We start from the raw sequence: 12,190 nt of genomic DNA, 5'->3' as shown, positions 1-12,190 counted from the left end.
TTTCATCTATTTCAATATTAATTGGGATAATCACAGCATGTAAGATTTAGAGTGTGCATGTCTTGAAATGTTTACGAGAGCTTTTTATACCAACATATGGATGGTCTCACAAGGGATGGTGCAGCAGTGTAAGGCTTAATTCTGGGGAATGATCTAGACAGGTGTTTGAAGCGACAGTGGGCTTCATTTTAACAACAGCAGCTACAACTGTATAATTTAAGATTGTTATGGAAAATGAGTGAGGCCCTCTGCAAAAATGTGTTTTGGATTAAGGTGAAACAGATTTTATTAAAATAAGGCAGGATTTGATTAAAATAGACTGGTAACATCTACTTCAGGGCAAACGTATGCGGGACAGTAGGAGGCAATCAAATACGTCATGGGGAAAGTACAGGCCCAACAACCTTTAGGATGAAATAGTAAAGTAAGAAGGTCAGAGAGCTCTGGGAATGGGTGAATATTCAGAACTGAATAGAAAAAAAAAGTGAAATGTATAACTGTAAAAATGGAGCAAAACAAAGGAGGACCTAGAAGTTTATCGAAAGTATATCCTCAAACATCAGCCTTGCTATGAAGAAAGATTGAACAGACAGGCTTTGTTTTCCTGAGAGCAGAGGAGATTGAGATGTATAAAAATATGAGTGGCATGGACAGGGTTGACAGGGAGAAACTTTTCCTCTCAATCAAGAGGGGTAATGATTAGTTGTAATAAGGTCAGCCAGATGGATCTGACAGCAAATGAAGTCCCTGACTGGGGCTTTTTATCTGTTTTCTATAAAGGAGCCCTGGCCGACAGATAAGAGAGATTCAGACACTCTGGTTGCTGACTCTGATGAGGCTTCCCACTTGTAAATAAATGGTGACTTGGTGGCAGGCACTGGCCTCTTTGAGTTATTTCAATGGTGATGTGAGGAAAGCATATTCCTGAAGAAACTCACTTTCATGAGTCATCTTTGAGTTGGGATCAACATTTCTTGCATCCTGCCATTATTTGGGAAGCTTGGCTCCTTCAACACTGCTGTCAATGACTGGGCCTAGTACGTGGTAAAAATGTGTTTTTTTTTCAGGGCAAACATTATTGGGAAATTTGAAAAGCAATGAACAATTCTGCTGACAGCCTGTGGATCCGCCGCCATTTTTGTTATTAGAAGTCGAACATTCCCCCAGGTATCAGATACTAAAACCTTTCAAGAATTGATGGATTTAGTTAAGGAATATTTTGACTCCAATCCTCCTTTAATTGAGTTGCTGCTCAGCAATTTAGGAACGAGGGTAATCTGTATTGGGATTTTTGACAAGGTTAATATGCAGAGCAATGTGACTTTGGTTTATCTCGAGAAACCATCTGGTATGTGAAATTAATGATTAAATCATGTAAAAGTGCCTGATAACTGAAGCCAAACTGAACTTCATACAGTCACGACAAGCAGCTTTATCATTGGAAAATGCAGCATGTGAGTTTCCAGGTATTCTGTTGGAAGTGGACGCCTTTGCCAACCTGACTGAGCTTGGGGAACAGCTCGTGAGTAGAGGTAATTGTATTGCCTTCCACAGGACATATCCTGAACAACACCAAGCCTTGGCCAAATAGTTAAAATTTTCTGCAGGATCTGGACGGGTAAGCCATTATAGTTGCTGCTCGTCTGCAGATTTGAGAAAGCAAAAAAGTCCTACTAGATGTAAAGTGAATAAGATAACTGATATCAGAAATAATGGGAACTGCAGATGCTGGAGAATCCAAGATAACAAAGTGTGAAGCTGGATGAACACAACAGGCCAAGCAGCATCTCAGGAGCACAAAAGCTGGCGTTTCGGGCCTAGACCCTTCATCAGAGAGGGGGATGGGGAGAGGGTTCTGGAATAAATAGGGAGAGAGGGGGAGGCCGACCGAAGATGGAGAGAAAAGAAGGTAGGTGGAGAGGAGAGTATAGGTGGGGAGGTAGGGAGGGGATACGTCAGTCCAGGGAAGACGGACAGGTCAAGGAGGCAGGATGTGGTTAGTAGGTAGGAAATGGAGGTGCGGCTTGAGGTGGGAGGATGGGATAGGTGAGAGGAAGAACAGGCTAGGGAGGCAGAGACAAACTGGGCTGGTTTTGGGATGCAGTGGGGGAAGGGGAGATTTTGAAGCTTGTGAAATCCACATTGATACTATTGGGCTGCAGGGTTCTCAAGTGGAATATGAGATGCTGTTCCTGCAACCTTCGGGTGGCATCATTGTGGCACTGCAGGAGGCCCATGATGGACGTGTCATCTGAGGAATGGGAGGGGGAGTTAAAATGGTTGGCGACTGGGAGGTGCAGTTGTTTATTGCAAACCAAGTGGAGGTGTTCTGCAAAGCGGTCCCCAAGCCTCTGCTTGGTTTCCCCAATGTACAGGAAGCAACACTGGGTGCAGTGGATACAGTATACCACATTGGCAGATGTGCAGGTGAACATCTGCTTGATGTGGAAAGTCATCTTGGGGCCTGGGATGGGGGTGAGGCAGGGGGTGTGGGGGAAAGTGTAGCACTTCCTGCGGTTGCAGGGGAAGGTGCCGGGTGTGGTGGGGTTGGAGAGGAGTGTGAAGCAGACAAGGGAGTCACGGAGAGAGTGGTGTCTCCGGAAGGGAGACAAGGGTGGGGATCGAAAAATGTCTTGGGTGGTGGGGTCAGATTGTAGATGGCGGAAGTGTCGGAGGATGGTGCGTCGTGTCTGGAGGCAGTATCCAGGAGAGTGCACTCTCTGGAAAGTCCACCGACGTCTGGTTTGGAACAGTTAAATTGCTTCACAATGTCCAAATCAGAATCAATCAAAATAAATTAAGAACAAGACCAATGTCGATGGAAAAGCTCAGTTACTGTTTCACGTCTGGTGACACTTCCTCGGAACTGTTCTGAGGAAGGGTCATCGGACTAGAAACGTAAACTGTGTTTTTCCCTTCACAGGTAATGCGAAACCTGCTGAGCTCTTCCAGCAACTTTGTTTTTGTTTCTGATTCACAGCATCTGCGTTTATTTCAGTACTTAATCAATTAAAATGAATGTTTGGTTAAATGGTCACCCGGTTCTAATGGAGGACAATACCAGTGCGGCCATTTCAGTGATCGCAGAACCAGTCTTTTAAAAAGTTCACTTGGACCTCCAACCTTTAGGTCTGTGCAAGTGCTCAGCTGGACTGCAAACCTATACCAGGAACCTTTTAAAATTCAGGGTAAAATCTTGGTACTGATCTCTTATAAGAAGCAACTTGTTCAGTGAACACTGATTGTAGTGAAAAGCTTGATGTCCAGCTTGATGGGATAAAATTGATTGAGAGGGATTCACCTTGATTGGCTCAACACTTTTCAATTAGAAAGTGGCTACCTGAGTGAAGTGCTAATGAAATATGAAATACCCAGAAGTATTCTAGGAGGTTCCAGGGGCTGATTAGTGATAATGGGAACTACAGATGCTGGAGAATCCAAGATAACAAGGTGTGGAGCTGGATGAACACAGCAGGCCAAGCAGCATCTCAGGTGCACAAAAGCTGACCCTTCAGATGAAGGGTCTAGGCCCGAAACGTCAGCTTTTGGCCTCCTGTGTTCATCTAGCTCCACATTTTGTTATCCAGGGACTGATTAGCAAGGTTAGATCACATGGAATGCAGGGAGACCTAGCTACTTGGATCCAAAATGTGCTTGAAAGTAAGAGATAGAGGTCATGTTTTTCAGAGTGTTGTTTCTTGGACCGAAACCATCTGACCAGTTGCATGCCACAAGGATCAGTGCTGGGTCAACTGCTTTTTGTAATTTATATAAATGATTTGGATGCGAATGTAGGAGGAATGGTTGCAGATTACACCAAAATTTGTGGTGTAATACACAGCAAAGAGGGTTATCTCAGAGTACAACAGGATCTTGATCAGATGGGCCAATGGGCTAAGGAGTGGCAGATGGAGCATGTGGTATTGTATTTTGGGAAGAAAAATTAGGGTATGACTTATACACTTAATGGTAGTGTCGCAGGGAAGGTTACCGAACAAAGAGACCTTGGGATGCCACATTCATAGTTCCTTGAACGTGGAGTCACAGATATCTAAGGTGGTGAAGAAGACGTTTGGTATGCTTGTCTATGTTAGTCAGTGCATTGAGTATTAGAATTGGGATGTGGCTGTACAGAAGACTGTTTAGGCCACTTTTGGAATACTACATTCAGTTCTCGTCTCCCCACTTTAGGAAAGATGAAACTTGAAAGGGTGCAGAAAAGATTTATAAAAATGTTGCTAGGTTTGGAGGGTTTGAAGTGTAGGGAGTGGCTGAATAAGCTGGGGTTATTTTTCGTGGAATGTCGGAGGTAGAGTTTTAGAGATTTTAGAGATTTATAAAATCATGAGGGGTGTGAACAGGGTGAATAGCCAATGCGTTTTTCCCTGGCTACGGGAGCTCAGAACTAGGGTGTTTAGCTTTATAGTGAGAGGGGAAACATTTAAAAGGAACCTAAGGGGCAATTTTTCATGTCAATCATTATGTGTCTCCAGAATGTACTACCAGAGGAAATGGTGGAGGCTGGTGCAATTACAGCATTTGAAAGGCATCTTGATGGGTACATGATTAGCAAGTGTTTAGAGGGATACGGGAAATGGGACTAGATTAATTTAGGATAACTGGTTGGTATTAATGAGTTGCTTCTGTGCTGTGCAACTCTATGACAATGACTATCAGAGGGGCCAAGGGCATCTTCATGTGGACCAAGTAACAATTCCATGATTACATAGAAACATCGAAGATAGGAGCAGGAGGCCCTTCAAGCCTCCTCCCCAATTCATCACGATCACGGCTGATTGTCCAACTCAATAGTCTAATCCTGTTTTCTCCCCATAACATTTGGTCCCATTCGCCCCAAATACTATATCTCGCCACCTCTTGAATACACTTAATGTTTTGGCATCAATCACTTCCTGTGATAATGAATTCTACAGGCTCTATATTCTTTGGATAACAAAACGTGTCCTCATCTCCATCCTAAATGGTCTGCCTTAAATTCTCGGACTGGGGCCCCCGGTTCTGGATGCACCCACCATTGGGAACATCCTCCCTGCATCTATACTGTTAGAATTTTATAAATCCCTATGAGTTTCCCCCCTCATTCGTCTGAATTCCAGCAAAAATAATCGTAACTTAGTCAATCTGTCCTCATATGTCAGTCCCGTTATCCCTGGAATCAGTCTGGTAAACCTCGCTGTACTCCTTTGAGAGCAAGATCATCTTTCCTCAGAAAAGGAGACCAAAACTGGGCACAATATTCCAGGTGTGATCTCACCAAGACCCTGTATAACTGCAACAACACATCCCTGCTCCTGTACTCGAAACATCTTGGAATGAAGGCCAAAAGATTTGTTTAGCTTGATTTCCCCTTCTTAAATCCATGCTGATTCTGTGTGATCCTTTCGAAATGCTCTGCTATAAAGTCCTTGATAATGGAGAATTTTCCCCAGTAACGATGTTAGGCTGCAAGGCCTGCCCAGTGCCATCCGGGAAAAAAATAGAGGCAGAAATCAGAAGGCTAGAGAGTGAAGTACTCATGAAACCTGTCCAATTTGCAGAATGGGCAGCACAGGTTGTACTGATTTTGAAGCCTGGCTTATTGGTTCACCTTTGTGGGGATTTTTAAAAAACAAGAAATCGCTTTTCTCAGCTGGATAAGTACCCAATTGCTTGGAGAGAGGGTTTACATGCAAAGCTAGCAGGGAGGCTGTTCTTCACAAAACTGAAAAGGAACCACACCCACTTACAATTGTGTTTTAATGAGGATTCCCAGGATTATGCTACAATCAGTACCCACGAGGGTGTGCATCAATTTGCAAGATTGCCATTTGGGGAATCGTCAGCCTGTTCAACGTTTCATTGCACAATGGAGAACATTTTACAAGGTCTACCTCATGTTGCCATTTATTTAGTTGATGAGCTAACAGCAGGGAAGGCTAATAAACAGCAATTGGAGAACTTGGACATAATCTTTAGATATTTTTCTGAGGCGTGTGCATGCCTAGGAATGAAAAAAAAATCTATCCCAGTGCCCTCAAGTGACCTACTTGGGCTACAGAGTCGACAAGACTGCGTTCCACCCGTTGGAAGCTCAAATGAGGGAAATCAAAGGTGCCCTGGCTCCACATCTGTCCGGGAGCTTGGGTCATTTCTTGAGCTGGTAAATTGTTTTGGAAAGTTCAAATGTAACCTGGCCTTCATCCTAGCAGCTTTGGACCAACTCCTAAAAAAGGGTCAGCCTTGGAGATGGTTACACAGCCAAGTCATAGCTTTCATGGAAGTGAAGAACAGCAATCATTCCTTCAGACATTGGCACAGTATTGTTCCAAGCGACATTTGATGTTGACATGCGTTTTATAACATCAGGTTAGAATTAGCTCATCAGTGTCCCAATGGAGGGGAATGCCCAATAGCATATGCATCCAGGACTTCAGCTATTGCAAAATGTAAATACGGCCAGATAGAGAAAGAGGATTGGTGTCATATTTCAAGTTAGGTAGTTCCACCAATACTTTTATGGATGCAAATTTGTGATGACAATGGATCACGACCCCTTACTAAGTCTGCTTAAAGAGGGCAAGGCACCCATTGCTTCAGACCAAATTCAGCAGTGATCTCTAATCCTAAGAGCCTATAACTACAGAGATAGTAGGAACTGCAGATGCTGGAGGATATGAGATAACAAGGTGTAAAGCTGGATGAACACAGCAGGCCAAACACCATCAGAGGGGCAGGAAAGCTGACATTTTAGGCCTAGACCTTATTTCAGATGTTCAACCAGCTCTACGCCTTGTTATCTCAAGTAATCCTTCAGACTGTGTGTGTACCTGCAGAAGTTTTGGTTATGATGGGCTTAACTTTCCCTGAGCAGCCACACGAAAACCTTCAAAATGTTAATGGAGCTGGATTAAGGAATACTACCGCCCCAAACCTTCTGCAATCCTAGGATGCTATTGGCTGCATATGTCTGTTAGGAAAACAGGGGAATCTGTAATTGGGCATTTATACGAGATTATAATGACTGTTAAAGGCATGTGATCAGAGTTAACACTGATGGAGATGCTGAGAGACTGTTTAATGATTAATGACATAACCATGCAGCAGTTGAGGCCTAAGTGGACTTCAAAATAGTCACTGCAGCTGGCCTTGTCATTAGAAAACATGGCAGGAGGAGCTTGGGAACTGCAGGACATCCCAATGGAAGTGGACACAACCAACTGTCCACCTCAGCTTGGGAAGAATGACTTGAGTCTTGGCAATTGCAGAGTTTCATGCAGGGCATATTCTGAACTGAAGGGCCCCTGGGCAGCCTCCAGCTGTATCGTCTGGAGCAGCGTACCTCTAAAACCCAACACATTCCCCGACCAGGGTGCACAACTTTAATTTACCCAGGCACTTTTGCATGTATCAGGAGAGGACTAGTCTGAAGTCAGTGTACCAGTGTGCAACTTTGTTTGAAGACAACAAAGGTTAAGAGTTAAATTTTACACCTTTAACTCTATTACTAATTACCCAATTCTTGAGAAACTAGAAATACTTCCCAGAGCTTGCAACTTTGCTGGTCTGATAGGTTGTTCGGTCCATTTCTCTCTTCACAGGCTGATTGTCTATCTCTTTTGGATTGGAAAGCAAGCTGCTTTGGTCACTACTGTATCCCAATGTGCCTCTCAGTAGGCCGGAGAGTAAATCATAGAATCCCTACAGTGTGGAAACATGCCCTTCGGCCCAACAAGTCCACACTCACCCTTGGAGCATCCCTCCCAGATCCATCGCCCTGTAACCCACCTAATCTACACATCCCTGAATACTTTGGGCAATTTAGCATGGCCAGTCCACCGAGCCTGCACACAGGAGCACCTGGAAGTAACCCACACAGACATAAGGAGAATGTGCAAACTTCACACAGACAGTCACCTGAGAGTGGAATCGAGCCTGGGTCTCTGGTGCTAAGAGGCAGCAGTGCTAACTACTGAGCCACCATGCCGCCCTGAGCGGGGCACCCCAAGTCCTGCTAGGTTCTTATACCCTTCTGGTTACCTTCCAGAGCTTTCCAAGGACTTGGCCAATCAGAGGTTTCGAAATGCTGCTAATGGTTCTCGTTGGCTTGCTTGACAGTGACCCCTTTGATGTGGCTGTTCTTGTGGTCTGGATGCCTGGTTTTATCCCAGAATATACACCTGGTCTTTTGTCTCACTGAGGCATATCTGACCCATTCAGCTAGTTTCTATGCCACTCTGCCACCTGCGAGCTGATCCCACAACCAAAGATATATATCCCTCCCAACCCCTACCTGCCTTCTGTAGGGGCCACACTTTCCACAACTCCCTCATCTATGCCACGCTCCCCACTAACCTGGCCACTGCCCGGCCCTTTCTCTGCAACCGCAGGAGATGCTGCACCTGCCCCTACACTCCCTTCCTCACCTCCATCCAAGGAACCAAATAAACTGCTCACATCATATGGAGGTTCTTCTGCACACCTGCCAATGTGGCCTCATCTACATTGGTGAGACCAAGCGGAGGCTTGAGACCGCTTTGTACAGCACCCGTGCTTGGATCGGGACAAACGACAACATCTTCCAGTCGTGAACCATTTCAATTCCACCTCCCACTCCTTGAGCGACATGTCCATCCTGCGCCTCCTCCAGTGTCACAGTGACACCACCAGGAAATTGGAGGAGCAGCACCCCGTATTCTGCCTTGGGAGCCTGCAACCCAATGGTCTCCATGTGGACTTTACCAGTTTCAAAATCTCTCCACCCCGGGCCTCATCCCATGACCAACACTATCCCTCAACCTTGTCTCCTCGATCTGACACAACCTGTCCGTCTTCCCTCCTACCTGTGTTCTCGTCCCACATCACTGACCAATCACCACCACTCCCTGCCTGCATTCACCTATCACCATCCTACCTATCTTCCCCAGCCCCACCCCTCCTGTCTCCTTTATTTCAGAGTTTCCTTCCTCCTTCCCCATTTCTGAAGGATCCCAACCTGAAATGTCAACTTTCCTGCTCCTCTGATGCTGCCTGGCCTGCTGTGCTCTTCCAGCTCCACACTGTGTTATCGCTGATTTCAGCATCAGCAGTTCTTACCATCACCATTCATTTAGTTCAGTTTGTTTTGTCAGGAAGGGTTGAATTTCCCTTTCGCCCTTCCTGATGTATCCTGGTGCCTCTCTGTTTTCAATTGTCTGAGCTTGGGTCTTGCAAGGACTTGTCCTTTGGCAGAATTGTCTCTTGTAAGAGTCTGTCTTGGCTCAAGGATTTCCAGCATACATTGCCTTTTGGCCAGTTTTGATACCCTGTTTATTCCAGTTGTGTGCCCGTATTTCAGGCCTCCCTTTTTAAGGATTTGTATTTCACTTGAACAGTCACAGGCTGCTGCAGCAGAACCCTACTACAAAACCAAGCCTCAGCCAGGGAGCTAAGAAGTTCTTCAATCCGGAGCCAGCAAGCTATTATAGTTGCTGCTGGTATGCAGACTTAAGGCAGCAAAGGAGTCCTACAAGGCGTGACTTGAGAAAGAAGGCATGAAGAACATACACGAGAGAGCCATTGCAAAATAAGGGACAACTTCAGTTTCGGTCTCCTATGAGAAGCAGTTAGTGCAGTTACCAGTGATGGCAGTAAAAGGCTCGCACCCAAACCTCTTCTGGGTGAAATTGATTGAAAAAGATTTGCCCAGATTGGCACAGCATTTTTCGATTAGAAAATGGTTGCTTCATTGAAATCGTAGTGAAATACCACAGAGTTTTTCAAAAATGATTTGGGGCCATCAAAGGGGCAAAAGCAGAATTACGTGTTCACCAGGAAGGAATTCCGAGATTTTGCAAGGCCCACCTGGTGCCATTTGTCTTGTGGCCAAAAGTAGAGGTGGAAATCAGGAGGCTGGAGGGCGAAGGAATCATTAAACCAGTGCAATTTGCAGAATGGGCAGCACTGGTCATACCGACTGTGAAGCCTGACGGCTTGGTTCGCCTTTGTGGGGATTTCAAGCGAACAGTAAACTAAATCTCAAAGCTGGAAAGATACTTGATCCCTCACATAGAGGGCCTGTACACAAAGTTGGCGGAGTGGGGTCTTACCTTTACAAAGTTGTGCATGAGCCAAATCGACTCGCAATTGCAAATGGACGAGGAGCCTCAGAAGTACGCCACAATTAATACCCATCAGGGATTATATCAATATACAAGGCTGCCATTTGGGTTATCATCGGTCTGCACTATTTTCCAGCAGAATATGGAGAACATTTTACAAGGGTTACCCTCAAGTAGCGATTTATCTGGAAGATGTGCCAATAACAGGGAAAACTAATAAAGAGCACTTGGAGAACTTGGATATCATGCTTAAACATTTCTCCAAGGTGGGCCAACAGATTAAACAGGAAAAATGTATTATCCAGGCACCCCGAGTGATCTACTTTGGTTACAGAGTCAACTAAACCAGATTACACTTGTCAGAGAAAGTGAAAGCGACCAAACGAGCCAGGCTACCCCATCTGGACCTGATCTTAGGTCTTTCCTTGGGTTAGTGAATTACGATGGAAATTCATATGTGTTCTGGCCTCCATCTAGGCAGTCTTACACTTGCCACTGAAGCAAGGTCAGCCTTGGAAATGGTTGCATGTCCAAGAAGCAGCATTTAGTGAAGTGAAAAAACAGTGATCATCATCGAAAGTGTTAGCACATTATGGTCCCAAGCGAGGTGTGATGCTGGACATGCAAAGCCTCCCTGTATGGTATTGGGGTCATGTTGACTCACCGGTGTCCCAACGGATGGGAATGCTGATTGCATATGCTTCCCAGACATTAGCTGATGCAGAACGCAAGAATGCCCAGATTGAGAAGGGATGTTGAGCAGTTGCCTTTGGTGTGAGGAAGTTCCACTAGTATGTTATACGGTTGGGAATTTGTCATCATAACAAATCACAAACCCCAGCTTAGGGCTACGGAAGGAAGAAAAGGTGGTGCCAACCATAGCTGATGGTAGAATCTAGCATTGGGCCCTTATTTTCAGTGTGTACATGTTACTGCACCGTCCCGGAAGCCTAGAGGCTAATGTGGATGCCCTGAGCAGCCTCCTAGTGGAAGATAATCCCCTGGTAGTGCCTCCGTGGAAGAGCCCATTTTGGTTTTAATCTTTCTGGACACCCTTCCAGTCAGTGCAGACAATGTGTGACTGTGGGTGCAAAGAGGTCTTGTCCGAGTGAAACTAAAACAGCTGGTGGTAATGGAGCAAACAGAAGGAAACATCGCAACCAGGATTTAAACGTTTTTCGACCCAGCAAGACCAGATCACCTTAAAAAATGGTTATATTACCGTAGGGAGCAAGGGTGATTGTCCCAAGTGAAAGTCGCTGTCAGTTACTGGCCAAACTCCTCCAAAGTCGTCTAGGGGTTTCCAAGATGAAGATGCTAGAAAGACGTTATGTTTGGTGCAACATAGCTGCATTAGTAGGGCAGTGCCCAGAGTGCCAACAGGACAAAAATTGCTACCAGCAGAACCCCCACATTTGCAGCAATGGCAGGGTAAACCCTGGACTGGGTAACATGGTGATGATGTCTATCCTTTCGTGGCCTCAATGTATCTGGTCATCGTGGGTGCCCCTATAACATGGTTGGGTGTATATCTAGTTCATTCAGCAAACTCAGGGATGACAACTGAGAAGCTGTGAGCATCATTTGTGGGACATGGACTCCTGGAAGTATTGGACAAAGGGACATCATTTACCAGTAGGGCATTTGAAATATTTCCTAAAGTCCAATGGCATTCGGTACATAAAGGCAGCTCTAGACCATCCATCTTGCAGTGGTTTAGTGGAAAGAATGGCCCAAATGTTGCAGCCAGGCTTGAAGAAGCAGCCTACAGCTTCAGTTTTATTCCAATCTGTTCTAGTTCCTATTTGATTATAGGATCACACCACATGCAACAGCAGGGATAGCTCCAGCAGAGTTGCTTGTGTGGAGAAGACTCAACATCAGGCGATATTTCCAGCCCTGAGTGTGGAGGGAGAAAAGGCAGTATGAATGCCAGTGCTGGTCAAGTGCCTCCTCTACGCGAGAGACAATTTAATTCAGGGGATGAAGCTTAATGCTGAACCATGGGAATGGCCCCGTATTGTTACGAGGTGAGGTTGACATGAGGTCAGGTCCTGTCACTTACGAAGGTCAGGTTGGTGATGCAGTCCTGA

This window comes from Stegostoma tigrinum, chromosome 37 (assembly GCF_030684315.1).
Source record: "Stegostoma tigrinum isolate sSteTig4 chromosome 37, sSteTig4.hap1, whole genome shotgun sequence".
NCBI classification, from domain to species: Eukaryota; Metazoa; Chordata; class Chondrichthyes; order Orectolobiformes; family Stegostomatidae; genus Stegostoma; species Stegostoma tigrinum.
The sequence above is the reverse complement of the archived record's forward strand: the minus strand, read 5'-3'. Positions refer to the sequence as shown.